Source organism: Pelophylax lessonae (assembly GCF_965119305.1).
Source record: "Pelophylax lessonae genome assembly, chromosome: 10".
NCBI lineage: Eukaryota > Metazoa > Chordata > Amphibia > Anura > Ranidae > Pelophylax > Pelophylax lessonae.
The window spans coordinates 178,106,443-178,126,128 of NC_138777.1; the positions used below are offsets into that span (position 1 = coordinate 178,106,443).

Here is a 19,686-nt window from a genome sequence, read left to right on the forward strand (position 1 = left end):
CAGATGTTTAGGCCTGGGACACAGGGAAGGCAACACAATGTCTGCATGCAAATGAAAATCATAGACAACCTTTGGGAGGAACGACGGACAAGGGTGAAGAATCACCTTATCTCTGTGAATCACCAGGTAAGGTGAATGACAGGATAATGCAGCCAGTTCTGACAGCCTGCGCCCAGAAGTAATAGCCACCAGAAAAGCCACCTTCTGAGACAGTGCAAGCAAGAGAATCTCCCGAAGCTTCTCAAAGGGAGGCTTCTCAAATGGAGGACCGAAATCACCAAACTGAGGTCCCAAGGTGGCAACGGAGACTGAACTGGAGGAACCAAATGTAGAACACCCTGAAGAAAGGTATGCACTAGGGAGTGTGTGGCCCAGGGTCGTTGGAAGAAGATCGCCAAAGCCGACACCTGGTCCTTGATGGTACTCAAGGCCAATTTCTGTTCTGTTGAAGGAAAGTCAAGAACCGAGCCACCGGGAAGGAGCGAGGATGGACCTCAAGAGACTCACACCACGCAATCTACGTCTTCCACGTACGATGGTAGATCTTCCTCGAAGTAGATTTCCTAGCTTTTAACAGCGTAGGAATCTACTATCCTTCAGCACACAGGCTACAACAAAATGGCGACAGATGAAAGGGGGGTTCCTGACGGGAAGGAGGGGAACCCGGAGGTCTGACTGTCCCAAGGAGGGGCCCACATTCACCCCAAAACCCTCCAAGGGGAGAGGGGGGACAGCTACTCACCATACCGGGAACCGGGTGGGCACTTCTCCAAACAGAACCTCTCTCCATCGAAATGGGGGGGGGGGGGGTCTGTCAGCCAGAAGGAACGCTGCAACTTGGGTCGAGACTTTAGCTCTCGCACGCTCGCCTTCCAGAGTGGGGTGACCACTGGATCCAGAAAATCCAGCCCGTCGCCCAGTCCGGCAGTTGATTGTAGATCTCACAGGAAAAATCCTGGAGAAATACATTTCTATCCAAAAAGGACATTAATTCCAGGACCAGAGAACCCAGCAAGGAACGAGGTCCTTACTCCTGACTAGGCAGGAAAAAACTGAGTACCTATAGCAGGGAGAGGGAGTATACCCCCTGGCGCTGCCCATAGGTGTAGCCAGATTATTTTTCTGCCTAGTGTCCTAGTCCTGTAGGGCAGTGTTTCCCAACTCTGGTCCTCAGGGCACACTAACAGGCCAGATTTTAAGTATTACCTTGGGGAGATGCAGACTAGAATACTGCAATCACTGCACTGTTGCAAAAGCCTGTTTACAAAGTACTCAGGGATTTCCACCGATGTGAATATTTTTTAGGATAAACAATATAATAGCATCTTTAGGTGTCTATGTTACCATAAGTGAGATCTATATGTTTGAAATGACTGAAGAATAATTTATATTTACTATTTCTAGACAGTAGATGGATCTCAAGCTTCTTTTTCATGTGCTTACCAGGCTAGCGTTAACTGATTTGGAAGCAAAGTCTATTTACCGGGATTTCAGAGGTCACGTATGTATGTATATATATATATATATATATATATATATATATATATATATATATATATATATATATATATATTTATTTTATTTATTTTTTTTATTGGACAAGGCTGCACAAACTTTCCCCATATTTTCTCTAATATTATGGCAGGCTCCATCTAGTGGTCAAACTGCAGTATATTTCTCTGAAATGCCTCAATCAGAAAATATACCTCTATTTCAGAAGATATACTGCATTTTGGCCACTAGATGGAGCTGAAGATTACAAGTTGTCATAGTAGAGAAAATACAAGGAAAATTTTAGCAGCCTGGACGAATGCTTGTGGCATTCGTCCAACAAATGATTTATAAATAAACCCCTAAGTGTTTGAAATGACTGGCAAGCTCATATTAAATTGATACATAGCTTGGGGCTCTCCAAGGGATGACTGAACAGAAAAATATGTGTACAAAAAAAATACAGTGGCCATAACCGGTGCTTGAAAATACTTTGGAAGTTATGCGTTAAATCAAAAATTTCCAATCAACATTTCAGTTCCATGGTAATTAATCTGTCCAGTATAGTATTTGTGATAAGATCAAATCAATGTGCTATAAAGATAAAATACATTACATGTCACAAAGCTTTAACTGTCAGTCATTATAAAAGTGGAAAATTAATGTTTGACAAAGAAAACACTAATTTCTAACACTGTACCCATAGACAGTGATGGCACAATGAACAATGAACTTTGGCTGTATATGTCCTATTACCCAACTGTGTCTGCCGGTCATTACCAGTAACATTCCATAACTAAGGCAGTCATGTGTTATCACTCTGGAATATTCCCTTATTTTATCTCATCTCCTGTATTCTATTACAAAGTCCCGATGCTCCGTTATCTGCGCAGAATATGCTAGACTGCCTTTTGTTTCATATTAATGAAAGTGCGGAGTTATATAAATACCGCTGCATTAAAATGACCATTTTCCCAAGGTCTCTCTGATCTAGAATACACGCAGCCTTATTAAATATGGCCAAATGCATTCATTCTTTACTGACACTTCTCTTCTTTCCCCATAGAAATTACTAACAAGCTCACATTAGCTTTTATCCAGTGGCTGGATGGGAGGATTTTTAAGTGACATACACCTCCATTATTCATTAATAAAATTCCACTTGATGTTCTGGAGATTGGTTGCTGTTGCTACTGCATTTCTACTGTGCTAACACAGACTTTATGGCCTGATTTACTAAAGGCTGTTCACTTTGCAAGGGAATTTGCCTTAGCTTAGTTAAAGATGTGAAGCTCTGCTGACTTAAATCATCCAATCTGTAAGAGCCCTTTCACACTGAGGAGCTTAAAAACTGTCCATAAAACGCTGAGCGCTTTTTCAGCGCTTTTGAGGTGCTTTTAAAGGCGTTAGCAGTCCGTTTTTTTTTTTTTTTTTTTAGGACCTGTGACTCAAAAACTGCTTCAAGAACAACTTTGAGACGCTTTTTGATGCGCTTTTCAGGCGCTTACAATGCAATTCAATGGAGAGGAGTGGTTTTTTTTGGCATTTTTTTAAGCATGTCTTTTTTAAACATGGTTTTAGCGCCAAAGTGCTTGAAAAGTGCCTCAATGTGAAACGGCTCTTACACCTGAGCATAGCATCTTTGAGCACTTGTTTCGCACGCGGCATGTTTTTATGCACGACTTTCGCGTTTTTATGCAGTGTTTTTGAGCTTTTTATATATATATATATATATATATATAAAATATATTTTTTAGCTTTTTTTTCTTTTTTTTTTTTTATTAGCAAATAGAGAACTGTCATCTCTTGCATAATTTGTTGTAGGCATTTCAGCTTTTCCAATTCACATTTGTTTCTTTTTTAATATTAATATTCCTTTTATTTATTTTTTTTCATTAGGGTAAGGGGTTAGAGTTAAGGTTAGGTTAGGGTTAAGATTAGGAGTTGGGGTTAGGGTTATATATTATTTATTTTTTGTTTAGGTAATACTACTACTACTACTACTACTAAATAATAATAATAATAATAATAAATATAAAAAACACACACATAATCATAAATAATTAATAATACATTCAATAAATGATTACTAAGTAATAATAAAAAATAAAGAAAATAATTAACCCCTAACTTAAACCTCTAAACCTTAAAAAAAATAAAATAAGGGGGTGGAGTGGGCTTTTGCACGTGCTCTCCCTGGGGGTTGCCCCCTACTTACACCAGTTGGGCTTTTATGCACAGTTTGTGTCTCCCATCCCATCCCTCTCTCCCCCCTTCTCTCTCTTCCTTCTCCTCCTTATCTTTTCTTTCCTTTTTGTCTTTCCCCCTCCTCCCCCTTAATGTTTTTAGGGCAGGGTTGCTCGGGTGGGGGGAGGGGGGTGTGTATTTTGTGATTGCTTTCATTATGTTTACCCATATCCCCACATTGCATTATGGTGTATTTACGTGGCGGATGGTTCCTGTTACTATGGACTTTTTGAAACTGTCAGTTTACAACGCTATTCCTTGTATTTGGGCTCTTTCCGTGCCCTTTTCATTGCTTCCCCCCCCCCCCCCCCTTTATTTTACTTGTATTGTCGTATTTTATTATGAAAAACTTTCTAATAAAAACTATTGAATTAAATAAAATAAAAATAATAGTAATAAATAGCTAAACACCCTAACACAAAATAAATAAATACATTATTGTAATGTATTATTTTTTTTTTGGGGGGGGGGGGGTGTCAGGTGGTTATCTATTATTTTTATTATTATTAATAATATAATACACTTATAATTTTTTTAAGGTTAGGGGTTAATTATCATTTATGTATTACATATTATTCATTTATTTTATTATTCATGATGATCATTGCAAAACATTGCTTCCCGGCTAAGCTATCCGGGAAAAGTGATGGGGTGACCCAGGAGCGGTGTCATACGTGCCACTTTCCGGGTCACAGCAAGGGGAGAACAGCAAATGTGTGTCTGCTCTTCTCCCTCCATGTGCTGGTACCCATCATGATGCCCCCGGGCCCGCATATTGGCAAGCGGAGCCTGGAATACATGGTGGGGGGCGGACGTGTGCCAGGACCGGGTGTGTGTGTGTGAGCAATTGGGGGGCAGCAGGCCCGCTGGCAGTGAAAGGGTTAATTTTTTACAGTTTTTTTTTTTTTTCTTTCCAATTGTAGAGTCTAATAAAAACAGCGACAAGTGGCCTATCACACAGTTATCTTTTAGATATACTAACGAAACAACCTCTGCATATCAACCTCCTTCTGTTAATCATTAGGCTGTACACAAAGACGTGCCGTCACACCCAGTCACATGACCCACACGTGTTCCAGAGAGCACGCTACTGCCTCCTAATAGTGCCCAGAATCACGTGTTCCAGAGAGCACGCTACTTACTGCTCAGAGTTTGTAAATACATCGCACGTGCAGCTGCCTCCGCAGCCTCCTGATAGTGCTGAGCCGCACGTGCACCACGCCTCTGATTGGGCAAATTCTGCACACTAAAGTAAACACCCACCTAAGGCTGGCCATTCATTATACAATTTTCCTTTAGATTTACCAAATCCATATATTATGAGGTCAAACCTAAACAAACACTTTCAATATGTATACAATCAGGCAGGTCCTTGCACTACATAGATAAAAGGTAAATCTAAAGGTCATTGAATAAGAAAATTGTATAATGTATGGGCAGCTTTAAGCAACAAAAGTCTGAAAAACAAGAGATACATATATAAGTGACACCTGATAAGATATGATGTAATGTGCTTCAAAGATAGCTTGTCATTATAGAACTGTACAGTATTGCTTTATTATGCTGCAATCAGTGACTCAATACTATTTGGTAATCGTTAAAACTTTAGAATAGAACATCAAATTGACATACAGTACCTCCCAACTTTCTGAGATGTGATGACACCTATTAGCAAAAGTATGTAGGCATAGGGCACACCCCCCTGCCACACCTCCTTAACCACTTTAAGACCAGAAGGATTTGCCCCCTTAATGACCAGGCCACTTTTTTCAACTTGGCACTGCGTGACTTTAACTGGCAATTGCGCGGTTGCACGATGCTGTACCTAAACAAAATTTGCATCCTTTTTTCATCCACAAATAGAGCTTTCTTTTGGAATTTGATCACCAGTGCAATTTTTTATTTTTTGCGCTTTACACAAAAAAGCGACAACTCTGAAAAATATTTTTCACATTCTGCTATATAACATTCCAAAAAATAAAAAAATAAATGAAAACTACATTTTTTAACATTTTAGGCCAATTTGTTTTCTGCTACATATTTTTGGTAAAAAAAAAAAAAAAACGCAATAAGCGTATTTTGATTGGTTTGCGCAAAAGTTTTTGCGTCTACTAACTACGGGAAAGATTTGTCATTTTTATTGGGTTTTTTTTTTTTTTTGCCGGACTGCGACATTGTGGCGGACAGATCGGACCCCTGATTGCCATTTTTGACACTTTTGGGGGTACCGGTGACATTACTACAGTAATCAGTGCTAAAAAACATGCACTGTTGCTGTAATAATGACACTGGCAGGGAAGGGGTTAACATTGTGGGTGATCAAGGGGTTAAATGTGAGCCTAGGGGAGTGATTCTAACTGTGGGGGGCGTGGCTTGTAAAATGACCATAGAGATCTGTGTTCCTATATAGAAGGATCACAGGGGCTCTGTGATCATTTCAGGGAGAAGAACCGTCAGCTGTGTTTACAACAGCTGACCATTCTTCTCTCTCAGCGGGAAACGATCGCGGGTGTCAGGCGACAATCAGAGCCGCCTGCCCGCTGCATTGGCTTCCCCGCTAATGAGCGGGGGCGGAAGCGCCGCCGGCGGCGCACGCTTGCCCCCCCAGCCTTCTGCTTCTGACCGCCGTACAGTTACAGCGATTTGCGCAGGAGCGGCTGCCTGCTGCAGTACGTCTGCGGCGGGCGGTTGTAAAGAGTTTGAAGAAGAATTATACCAAAAAAAATAAATAAATAAATGATTACCTAAACCCACAAGTGTTTTTTTTTTACCACTACTATTCCTTTATACTGGCTTATGAAATCTACAAATGCAGCACTTTGGAAATTGTATAAAATGTTTAGAACTGAGGAACACTTTTTGAAAGATAAAAAATGAATTTTATATACAACAATAAAAATCGGATCCAAAATGAGGGACAAGTAAAGAGGAAAGAGGGGCCTAGGGGTTTTGTTCCAAATCGGGGACAATCCCTCGAAATTAGGGACAGTTGGGAGCTATGCACTGATCACATAATATCTGTAATTGGGTACATAGCTCCAACTACTCCATAAATCCACAAAGGCTGTACATAAATCGACGCACGTCCCATCCATTTGAATGGCCCTGCCACGATGGCATCACTCCTGCGCATGCACATGGAAGCCACGGTTGTGGCACAGCGCTCTCACTGGATGGCACACTCAAACATCTTCTTCGAAAGCGCAGTGCTCCCAAAGGAAGGCATGTTTGAGTGTGCCATCCATTGAGAATGTTGTGCCACAATCGTGGCTTCCATGCGCATGCGCAGAAGTGACGCCATTGTGGCAGGGCCATTCAATGGATGGAGTGTGTGAACCCAGATGGAAGACCGGGGTGAAGATGGAATTCTTGTCAGTGGTGACAGCGTGCTGCAGGAGAGAGAACTTTGCAATGTGCTAGTATGTGTTGCACATTATGCCCTTAATTTGTGGGGTGGAGTTTTTTTTTTTTTGTGAGACTTTACTACTGCTTTATAGTTAATGGGGCGGTAGTGCAACAACCCTGCAATTGGGTGCAATGTATGCAGCTGCTTGTCCTTTTTTAGAGTAAAATCAGGAGATGGGAAGGTGATCTCACCTCCACCACCATATCCATGGTTGATTGCTTTTCAGAGGGGTGGCAATGGCTGCTGCACATAGGAATGAGCACTAAGTAAATGAAATTATAATCCAATACCCTCTCAGCAAATGTTTATTCTTCTGAAAGCCATAACTAGACTGCGTATTTTTGAAGTGAAAGCTTTTGGACCCAATAGAGCCATGTACCTTGAGCTCCAGGGCCGCTGATAGGGGGGGACCACCAGCCCTCTTGTAGGGGGCCCGAGCACACAGGGGGGCCCACACAGAGAGGGGTATTAGTGATGGACAACAAATACAGAAATCTTACTCCAGCACCTGAATCTGATCTCTGTCCCTCTCCCTGCTACCAGCTTTTATCTTCTGAGAAAGAGACAGTTGTCCCTCGCTAATCCCCCTCCCTGTGTGGGCCCCCCTCCCAGCACTGGCTCTAATGTTATCTCTGCTGAGGAGTTTATTTGTAACTTTGTTTCTCTCCCTCTGTCTCTTTGATCACTGAGCTCCAACTGCCCAGCCTGTATATTTTTTTCATTTCATCTTCATTTTTATTTATGAACATAGATTTATTTATTTATTTATTTAGAAGCAATTATGTGAGTTATGTTATATTTGTGTCTGCTAATAGTGATTTTGTTGTAATTTTAGCTAAATATATCTTTAATATTTTCTTGGGGGGGCCCTTCCAGGTAGTCTGTACAGGACCCCGCGATTTCTAACAGCAGCCCTGCTGAGCTCCCAGCCTGATTGCAGATATCAGAATTCACCACGGACCAAAACAGGTTACTTACACCGTTGTCTGACTATCATGTTAACACTACAGCACCATGACACAGCAAAATTATAATTATAGTCAGTGATCTGTGACCCGACCAGATATTCCCTCATCACTGCTTGATTGTAAATTCAGATCATACCGGAATACTACACGGCCATTTTATACACATTAACCAAGGCAGTATATATTCTCACACACCCCTGACTCCATTATTCATACTCCATTCACTCTATCCTGTATACTTTATTCATCTGTGATCCAGAGGAGTATATGAAAAGTAGGATCACTGCCTAACTATGTATGTTTTTGGATTCTCATTTCTTGACCATAAGGCCTCATGCACACATTGCGTTTTTCCTGCCGCTTTTAGGATAATCAGGCATTTATTTATGTTTTACAGCTTAAAAACGCCTCTCCGTGTTATTCTATGTGCCCATGCACACATAGACTTTTAGGAGCTGGAAGCTGCAAAAAAAAAAACGGGGCCAGCGCGTTCTAGAGCAGCAGCGTTACAGCTGACGCGTTTAACCACTTGCCGACCGCCGCACGACTATTTACGTCAGCGGTCAGCCCCTCACAGGCAAAGCGACGTAGGGCTACGTCGCTAGCCTGTGAGGGTCTAGGGAGTGAGCGTGCGCCACCGGAGGCGCCGTTCCCCCTCGCGTGTGCCCGGCCAACCCGATGTCCGCCGGTCACTCGCGATCGTCCGTTAGAGCGGGAGAAAGGCAGGCGGCTAATGTAAACAAAGCGCCTGTCATTCTCCCCTGTGTATGAACAGTGATCATACGGTTCTACTATGTAGGACCGTTGATCACTGTTCCTAAACCTCAAGCCACAGCCAATCACAGTTAGAATCACGCCCCTAGGGACACACATAACCCATCCTCTCAAAAAAAGTTAACCCCTTCACTGCCAGTTTAATTTTACAGTAACAGTGCATATGTATAGCACTGATTACTGTAGTAATGTCACTGGAACCCCCAAAAGTGTCAAAAATGTCAGTCAAGGGTCCGATCTGTCCGCCGCAATGTCGCAGTCCCGCAAAAAAAAAAAATTGCAGATCGCCGCCATTACGCGTTAAAAAAAAAACAACAAAAATGACAAATCTTTCCCTTTGTTAGTAAATGCAATAACTTTTGCGCAAACCAATCAAAATACGCTTTTTGCGATATTTTTTTTTTTTTTTTACCAAACATATGGTAAAAAAAAAAAAAATTGGCCCAAAATGTTAAAAAATTTTGATTTTTACTTTTTTTTGGGGGGGAATTTCATATAAAAAAATGTGAAAAATATTGTCATTTTTGCAAAATTGACGCTGTTTTTTGTTTATAGCGCAAAAAGTAAAAATCGCACAGGTGATCAAATACCACCAAAAGAAAGCTCTGTTTGTGGGAAAAAAAGGACGTCAAATCCGTTTAGGTACAGCGTCGCACGACTGCAATTGTCCGTTAAAGTCACGCAGTGCCAAATCGCAAAATAGGTCAGGAAGGGGGTAAAATGCTCCAGGGCTTAAGTGGTTAAATGCATGTTAATGTTGTATACAAAGTTAAGCTAAGTCAAACATTTTTAAGCTGTAGTAATTGGAATTGGGAGTGGAAAATAGAAGAGGGCAGAGAAATGCTGCTAAACGCTAACACGGGTAAACACGCATTAACGCCAATGCAAAACGCTTCTAAAAGCGCACTTTTACAGCCACTTTTTCCTGACATCGGTACTGACTTTGCAGCTTTTTTTTTTAATACCCTGTGTGCATGAGGCCTAAAAGGAACATTGATTTAATCCTGTATCGATTGAGGCCATGAAAAAAGGTAACAAAGTAAGCTCATCTCTTCCTTTATTTTTTTAAAAGGTGGACCAACCATTTAAGGCTGGGTTCACACAGGTCCAGCTGCGGTTTGCAGTCCGGTGTCCTGTGCGTTTCTGTTCACTGGTTCAGGTGCCAATTTTGCCCAGGGTGTTTTGTCAAGGTGTACCATTCTGTTTGCCCAGGCAGGGCCGCGTTTACCCACATGGGGAGGCACAGGTATTCCATGCGCCCCCCATGCAGGCAGTCCTACTGATCTCACACCCCCACATGGATGTCATATTGGGACACGGGCTGTGTCTGTGCAGCTGTGTTCCATTTGAAATCACAGGGCCTGCCTATACAGGGATGCAAAGAACGCCTGTGCATCCTCGTGAAGGTAAACGCAGTCCTGGGCAGCATATGGTATAGTAGGCCTTGTGTGAATGAGGCCTAAAACAATGGGGTTTTTGGTTCACTTCTAGGCCAGGATGTTATTTGCATATTCTACCAGGGCTTGTGTGGGTTTTCCCTGGGGATTCTGGTTTCTTCCCACACTCCAAGTTCATACCCGAATGTAATTTGGCCCTAGTTTGTGTGAAAACATTTTTCTATGCGCAATTTGGCAATAACTGGTAGGTTGGACTGACTCCTGTCTAAACTGGCCCCAGTATGTGGATGTATGCATCTATTTTGTAATGTATATTCTACTTCCTCCTTTGGAGTCAGCATCTTTATATTCACTGTGTAAAAGGTCACACAGAAATAATGTACTGCGCACAGTTCTTTGATCATTTAAAACATTGACAAGCTATACCATTAACAGGCAGAAGGATTCAGCAATATTATTAACAGCACTTAGCAACAGCAATGGTGTTCAGGACAGGGTGGATTTAATTTAAATCAAGTCATTTTAATCATAATTTAAATCTGTAGTAATAAGGCTTGATATAAATCAACTCGATTTAAGTAATAGTTTTTAAGGAGCAAATGTCATCTCTGTCCCACAGCGGCTCCTTCTCTAACCCGCTGTTGACTCACCGACAGTCCCATTCACTTTAATGGGACAGCTGGTGATGCGGCAGTGACACAACAAGGTGAGGGATGTGGCGGCAGCAGGTGATTGGATGCCCGCTAACAGGTGCTGCCACGATGGTCCTGAAATGACGGGTGCTCTTTAAATGTAAGGCCCCTTTCACACAGGCTTTCCGATCCGTCAGTTTTTCAGGCGGACCGGATCGGATGCTCCATGCAGCCCTATGGAGCAGCAGGGGTCAGCGGAGACATCTCCCCCCCAAAGTGTTAAAAATGTCAGTTGGGTGTTCGATCTGTCTGCCGCAATGTCGCAGTCCCGCTAAAAATTGCTGATTGCCACCATTACTAGTAAAAAGAAAAAAAAAAAAAAAGACAAATCTTTCCCCTAGTTTGTAGACGCGATAACTTTTGCGCAGACCAATCAATATACACTTATTAGGATTTTTTTTACCAAAAATATGTGGCAGAATACAAATTGGCCTAAAACTATGAAAAAAATTAGATTTCAAATTTTTATTTATTTTTTTTATTGGTAATGTTCTATAGAAAAGTAAAAAAAAATTATTTTTTTTTTTTTTTTTTTTTTTTTTTTAGAATTGTCACTAATTTTTTGTTCATAGCGGGACATATATTTTTTTTTTATTGGCAAATGGCACAAGACTGCATAAGTGTCGGTTCACACTGATCCTACTTGGACCGCGACTTGTCAGCCTGACAAGTCACGGTCCGTCACGCTCCTATTGTGTAGTACAGGAGCCGTTCTAATAGGAGCGACACAAGTCGCTCCGACTTAGAAAAAGGGTCCTGTACTACTTCAGGGCGACCTCGGAGCGACTTGCATAGACATTCATTTTATGAAGTCCGTGCAAGTCGCAACTTCACAGGTCGCCCCCTAAGTCGGAGCGACCTAGTGTAAACCGGCACTAATACACAGAGTGCTGGGCACAGGACTACATAATACACATAGCGCTGGGTACAGGACTGCATAATATACATAGCGCTGGGTACAGGACTGCATAATACACAGAGTGCTGGGCACAGGACTACATAATACACATAGCGCTGGGTACAGGACTGCATAATATACATAGCGCTGGGTACAGGACTGCATAATACACAGAGTGCTGGGCACAGGACTACATAATACACATAGCGCTGGGTACAGGACTGCATAATATACATAGCGCTGGGTAATGCACAGGGCTATATAATACAGAGTGCTGGGCACAGGACTACATAATACAAATAGCGCTGGGTACAGGACTGCATAATATACATAGCGCTGGGTAATGCACTGCGCTAGGGATGCACCGAAATGAAAATTTTGGGCCGAAACCGAAACCGAAAATGCAGGATGCCCTTGGCCGAAAACCGAAACCGAAACCGAAAATGACTTTTTCCCCCAAAAAAATTTGAAATGGATAGAACAGGGACATAAACCAAAAACAGGCAGCGACGTACACCTACACCTGTCGCTGCCACCCTGTCACAGTATATGTACTGTGATGGGTTGGCAAGAGGTTAATTTAATTACCAATGGTATTTGTATTATGAGGCATGAGGGGTTAATGTATTGTCACTGCTGGTCACTCATCTATTAGTGACTGACCAGTGGCAGGTAATTAACCCCTTTGTGCTGCATTAGTGCAACCAGTGTTAATTAACACTGACACTGGTTGCACTAATGCAGCACAAAAGGGGTTAATTAACTGCCACTGGTCAGTCACTAATAGATGAGTGACCAGCAGTGACAATACATTAACCCCTCATGCCTCATAATACTAATAGCATTGGTAAGCTGCCTCAGCTCCCCTCCCCCCTCCCCCACTGCCTCAGCGTCCTCCTCCTCGGGTGTCCTCTCCTGCATTCAAAAGTCCCGCCTCTGGCCGGCGGCACCGCCTCTCAATGATGTCCCTACTACTCTGTGCATTATGAATGGACATACTAGGCGGGGGGCGGGGCGAGCGGCCGCTATAGAGAGAACTATTGTGATCCTTCACTGTCAGCTCCTCACGTCTATGTATGAATGAGAACTGAACTGAGCTGACACCGGGCGGGGGGGCGGGCGGAGCGGCCGCTATTAGCTGTGACTATGTGAGAGCTTCTCTTCCTTGTCAGCGGAGATACATGCCTGTCAGTGAAGAGAAGCTCTCACATAGTTACAGCTAATAGCGGCCGCTCCGCCCGCCCCCCCGCCCGGTGTCAGCTCAGTTCAGTTCTCATTCATACATAGACGTGAGGAGCTGACAGTGAAGGATCACAATAGTTCTCTCTATAGCGGCCGCTCGCCCCGCCCCCCGCCTAGTATGTCCATTCATAATGCACAGAGTAGTAGGGACATTATTAAGAGGCGGACGGCCGGCCAGAGGCGGGACTTTTGAAACCTGCCCTGCGCTGCGCTGCGCCCTCCTCCTTCCCCACGGCGGCCATTTTTATTTTCGGCACTGTTAACCCATTATCGGCCGAAATGAGAGAGGCTCATTTTCGGCCGATAATTTCGGTGGCCGAAATTTCGGTGCATCCCTACACAGCGCTATATAATACACAGAGCGCTGGGCACAGGACTACATAATATACAGGAGGGTGTTAGGCATAGAGTGCAGGGTTCAGAGGTTTGCTATGCACAGAGGACACTTCTTCCCCCACATCCATATCTCACCTCTGCACCCTTCTCTCACAGATTATCTCTGCAGTCAGCTCTTGGCCCTTCCCCCACAACAGCTAAACTCTCCATCTCTCCATGCAGCTGACTCCTACTCCCCCACTACCCTCACCTGTGTACAAACAGCCTCTCCTCCACTGAACAGCAGCAGGAGCGGCAGTGAGATCGTCCAGCAGGGGGCGACTGTATCTGAGCCACCAGGCTGTTTCTCAGCCAGCATCGGATGTCCTGTCTACATTAATCCGGCCCTGAATCTGGGGACTAAACCGGGGACAGACATGGACCGGGGACAGTGTCCTCAATCCGGGGACTGTCCCCGGAAACTGGGGACCTCTGGTCAACCTAGCTTTGGGATCCCATGTGTTACCCAATTAGAGACACCAGTGCAGTGCATTCCAGAAGCTTCTCTGACTCATAGTGGAACATCATAGCATATGTAATAGAGGAGAAGATAAAGTTCCAAAGCCCCAGTTACTAATAATTGTATCTCAGCTTCCTGTTTGCGTCTTGGCCAAGAATAAATCAACAAAACATTCTTCATGGAGAATTTCCTCTTTTTTTTTTTTTTTTTCATTCTCAATCCTTACTAGTGGCACTCTCCAAGTTTTAGTGGGGGTTTAGGCTAAGTTCACACATTTGCGTTCTGGGAACAAGGCTGGAAACGTGTGTTTCTGCCAATGCTCCTGAAAACGCATAAAAAAATGTGCAAAAATGTGCATCGCATTTGCGGTGCCATTATTTCTTAAATTAATTATTTCTTACGGCTTATTAATAACAGTTGTACATTTCGTCTTGGCTCACTGCTAAATAAGGTGCAGGAGCTACTTTGGCGCCTTTGTTGCACATACAGTAGCCCTTTCCATTAATATGCTGCCCTATGCGGTCACCAGACAAGCCCGGAAAAAAAGTCAGAGGTCCCAGAAGATTGGCGGCCAATCACGACGCGTAGCACAACTCGCGCATGCGCAGTGCGTACCCGGCTGTGAAGCCACAAACTGCCACAGCCGGGTGCCCACACCAGGGATGCCGGCGCTGCAGAGCAGAGAGGGAGAAGAGCGAGGCTTCGGGTGACCGCATCGCTGGACCGTGGGACAGGTCAGTGTGTGTTTAGGCTGGAACTCTGCTTTAATTATGGGTGCCCAACCAATCCGGTGTTACCTTTCCTTTCAATACCTGAACTAGAAGACTCATGGAATCTGATTGGTTGATACCGATTTCATCACCAACTATAACCAGCAAGACAACACCATAAGCGTCAAGCATTCAGTAAGGCTCGGTTCACATTGGGGCGGCTTCAAAGCCGCCCGACTCTGAAGTCGCCCTGTACAGCACGACTTCACCGTGGCTTGCAATCGACTTCTTTAATAGAAGTCAGTGCTAGCGGCTCCGAAGTCGCCCCCAAGTAGTGCAGGAACTTTTTTCTAAATCGGAGCAATTCGACCGGTTCCATTGCACTGAATGGAGCGCGACTTGTCTGGCGACCGAGTGGCCTGACAAGTCGCCCCAGTGTGAACCAAGCCTTAGGGCCCATTCACACCAGGTGCAGCAGGATTGCGCTGGACAGCTATTCCAAAATGCCTCGTCTCCTGGCAAACCAGTTCAATGCGCTGGTGTGCACTGAGCTAAAGTACAGAATTCAACACAGCATGACTCCATCTATAGCTTTGACCTGCGCTGTGGCCAACAGACATAATGGAATATCACTATGTGACATTTCAATAGAAAAGTACATTTTTTAAAAAAAAAATGCGCAGATCGCAGCACAGTGCAATGTGCTGCGATCTGCGCATTGACGCCGCAGTCATCCTACTGCACACCACGGCATTCTAGCGCTACCACAGGTACAAAGGGGCCCGAAGGCAAACCGCAAGCAACTGGCTTTATGGAATAGCGCAAAAAAACACAAAGTGCAGGAATGCCCAGCAATTGAAGAATCATCCATCCCACCAACATCATGACAGATCTTCCGTCAACACCCAATTTAATAAAATGGCTCACTTACAGATCAAGATGATCATTAAAGTATAAAGGCAAACTTTTTGTTCTTTAGATTTGGGTAGAGCAGTGAGGGAATAGAACCGCTGTCAGGTTTTTATAGCTGTCTGTTATGGTGGTCATACACAGATTGCTTATATATACAAGATTGTACTGTTGATGAATTTACTGTCCATAAGAAAAACTCAACTGAAAAGGTTGTTTGATGCGCCTTCCAACGAAAACGGTATTAAACCCAAAAATGAAAATCTATATCCTAACCTATTAATTCTTAAATGTGGTGGCTGCATATGTTTTCTTTTTTTTTTTTCTGCTTTTTTTTTCCAGCCAGTAACATACCTGCTGTCCCAGGCTGGCCATACATAGATTGTGTTTTATTAATCAGACAGCTGATCAAAAAAGTATTGAACAGATCCCCCTATCCACACATATGATGTGAATGGAGGAATCCTCTCCTCTGTGCTATTGTATTCTGACAGTGGGACTCCCCCTGGCTGTCAGAATACACTGATCAGCACTGCAGCCCAATGGCAAGGGGGAGGGGCCAGGAGTGCAAGCAGGGGACCCGAGAAGAGGGGGATCTGGGGTGCTCTGTGCAAAACCAACTGCACAAAGCAAGTACAGTAAGTATGACATGTTTGTAATAATATTGTTAAAACAAAAAACATAGTTTTTAACCTCCCTGGCGGTATGATTCTGTCAGGAATTACATACCAAAAGCGGTACAATTCTTTTCATGGAAATTTGGCGTTATGTATTATAGGCCTACAATTCTTAGTAATTACTGACTTAAACCTGACCAAAACAAGAGTCTAGTAGACATCCCAGATGTGATAAATTTGAAACACAAACACGTGAATTATAATCGAATCAATAATATTATTTTATTATTTAATATATAATATATATAATAAAATTATATTATTGATTAGATTATAATTCATGCATTATATATTATATATAGATATATGTGTGTGTGTGCATATATATATATATATATATATATATATACATACCGGTGTGTGTATATATATATATATATATATATATATATGCGCATATATGTATATATATATATATATATATATATATATATATATATATATATATATATATGCATGCATATATATATATATATGCATATATATATATATATATATATATATATATATATATATATATATACATATATGCATATATATATATATGTATATATATATATATATATAATATAAAATGTGTTTTGTGTTTTGTGCAACGTTTTTTTTTTTTTTTTTAATTTCCCTCCCTAGTTCCGCTCCCATGCAGCATTGCTGCTGCAGGGAACGGAACTAGGAAGTGATCAGAGCGACGGAGACCGACGGAGGAGCGGCAGGACTCTCGGCTGGCGGTCACAGCAATGAGAGATCATCGCTGGATCGCCAGGAGAAGGTAAGAGAACACCGCTGCGCTCTCTGCAATCCACCCCGAGCGTGACTCGGGGTTAGCGCTCCTGATATGAAAAACCAACCCCGAGTCACGCTCGGGATTACCGCTAAGGAGGTTAATATCGCTTTAAGAGCCGGTTTACATAGGGGCGACCCGACTTGCCGGGGCGACCAGTAAAGTCGTGGTGCACAGCGCGCACCGCGACCTCGGAGCGACATGCACGGACTTCATATCATTGAAGTCAATGCAGGTCCCCCCAAAGTAGTACAGGACCCTTTTTCTAAGTCGGAGCGACTTGTGTCGCTCCTATTAGAACGGGTCCTGTGCTAATCTATGGCAGGCGACCCACCGCAACTTGTCAGGCGACCAGGTCGCCTGACAAGTAGCCCCAGTGTGAACTGGGTCTAATTCAGCTTTAAGTACATTGAATGATCATACATACAGCACATTTCCAGTGAATGTAGATTCTTCATCATTAGACACAGTCCTCTGTTAGGGAAGATAGTAGAGTAACTTCATTGCTCCCCAGATCAGGAGGATCTAATGTCTATGGGAAGTCTACATTGATAGACATTATTTTATGCTATGAGTACTGTACTACTATTATATACTATGAGTACTGTACTACTATTATATACTATGAGTGCTGTACTACTACTATATACCATGAGTGCTGAACATATTATATACTATGAGTACTGCACTACTATTTAATACTATGAGTACTGTACTACTATTATATACTATGAGTGCTGTACTACTACTATATACCATGAGTGCTGAACATATTATATACTATGAGTACTGCACTACTATTATATACTATGAGTGCTGTACTATTATATACTATGAGTACTGCACTACTATTATATACTATGAGTACTGTACTATTATATACTAGGAGTACTGTACTACTATTATTTACCATGAGTACTGCACTACTATTATTTACCATGAGTACTGCACTACTATTATATACTAGGAGTACTGTACTACTATACTATAAGCACTGTACTATCACATACTGTGAGTACTGTACTACTATTATTTACCTTGAGTACTGTACTACTATTATATACTAGGAGTTAGGGCTGCACGATATTGGGGAAAAAAAGAACATTGCGATATTTCGTTTTCAACGATATATATAGCGATATTTCTCTGGGTGGAATGCAGAAGACGGATTAGGCAGAGTCGGGACTCACAGTGGTGGTAGGAGGTAGAAGAACACAGCACGACATGACATCTGTCCCACACGTTCCCTCTGCCGCCCTGGAGCTAGTTCTCTTGACCGAGCGGTGAGCGCGGCACAGCGAACCAATCAGGTGTGCAGGCACGCGTGATTGGTTAGTTGTGCAGCTGCTCACCGCTGAACGTGTGGGATGGCTGCCAGCACTGTGAGTCCTCCTCCTCCCCCCGAGTCCCGACTTCTCCCTGCCTAATGGTAAATATCGTGTCTTCGGCGATATGAATATCGCCCACTCATGCAGAACGATAGTCGATATCACATCGGCTATCGTTCAGCCCTACTAGGAGTACTGTACTACTATTATATACTAGGAGTACTGTACTACTATTATTTACCATGAGTACTGTACTACTATTATATACTATGAGTACTGTACTACTACTATATACCATGAGTGCTGAACATATTTATATACTATGAGTACTGCACTACTATTATTTACCATGAGTACTGTACTGCTATTATATACTATGAGCGCCGTACTACTATTATATACTATGAGCGCCGTACTACTATTATATACTATGAGTGCTGTACTACTATTATATACTATGAGAACTGTGCTACTATTATATACTATGAGCCCTGTGCTACTATTTTATATATTATTTACCATGAGTATTGTATATCTATTTATTATATACTATGAGTAGTGTGCTGTACTACTATTTTGAGTAGAGTAGTGTACTGTGCTATGATATGTATGGTAGGAGTGGGGTGCTATGATATGTATGATGGGGTGTTAGGTAATGTATGATGGGAGTGGGGTGTTAGGTAATGTATGATGGGAGTGGGGTGTTAGGTAATGTATGATGGGAGTGGAGTGTTAGGTAAGGGGGTAACGGTTAGCAGGCTGCAGCTGCCGGTTACATCACAGAGGATGAAATGACAGATCTGATAGACAGAGGAGCACATGGAGGACAGTGACAGAGGACATTACTATTCTATATTCTTCTTACCAATCTATGGAATGATCGGGAATGATCGGAGATGATCGGAAATGCTCGGAGATGATCGGGAATGGTGACAGCTCGGCTCTCCTCCTCCATGTGCGCACAGCTCCGCTCCGGGTTATATAGAGCGGCAGGTATCTTCCAGAAGGGGCGGGACGAGGATGATGGGGGCGGGACAAGGAATGACGGGGCGGGGTCTCTCTTTTCATCCGATAAGCATGAGTCAGCAGGACCCGGAGTCCGCGGATTATGAATGGGATCCCGTGACGTCACCGGCAGCCTGGCGGAGGAGAGGGGAGGGGAGGAGGGGAGGAGAGGGAGGAGAGGGAAGTTTGTAGGAGAGGAGAGGAGATGCACAGGAGATCTATTTATTCCATACAATGATCTCTTCTTCATGTCTGCTGTGAGCTGTGAGCAGGAAATCAGTGACAGACACAACACATCTGCCTGCAATGAGAGCTAAACCCCAAAC

General features: G+C 43.0%; 1 protein-coding gene across 2 annotated transcripts in view; it reads right to left on the minus strand.

Annotated features, from left to right (window-relative positions):
* LOC309565118 (oxidative stress-induced growth inhibitor 1-like) overlaps nucleotides 1-19,293 on the minus strand; it is a 40,041-nt gene extending 20,748 nt beyond the window's left edge. The window contains exon 1 of one of the 2 annotated variants that reach the window (XM_082269899.1): nucleotides 19,221-19,293. The gene's annotated coding sequence lies outside the window, so the exon portion shown is untranslated. Of the gene's footprint in view, nucleotides 1-4,742; nucleotides 4,766-19,220 lie in introns of those variants that run through there. The other variant, XM_082269900.1, reaches the window with a different exon arrangement.
* Between the last annotated feature and the right edge of the window lie 393 nt (nucleotides 19,294-19,686).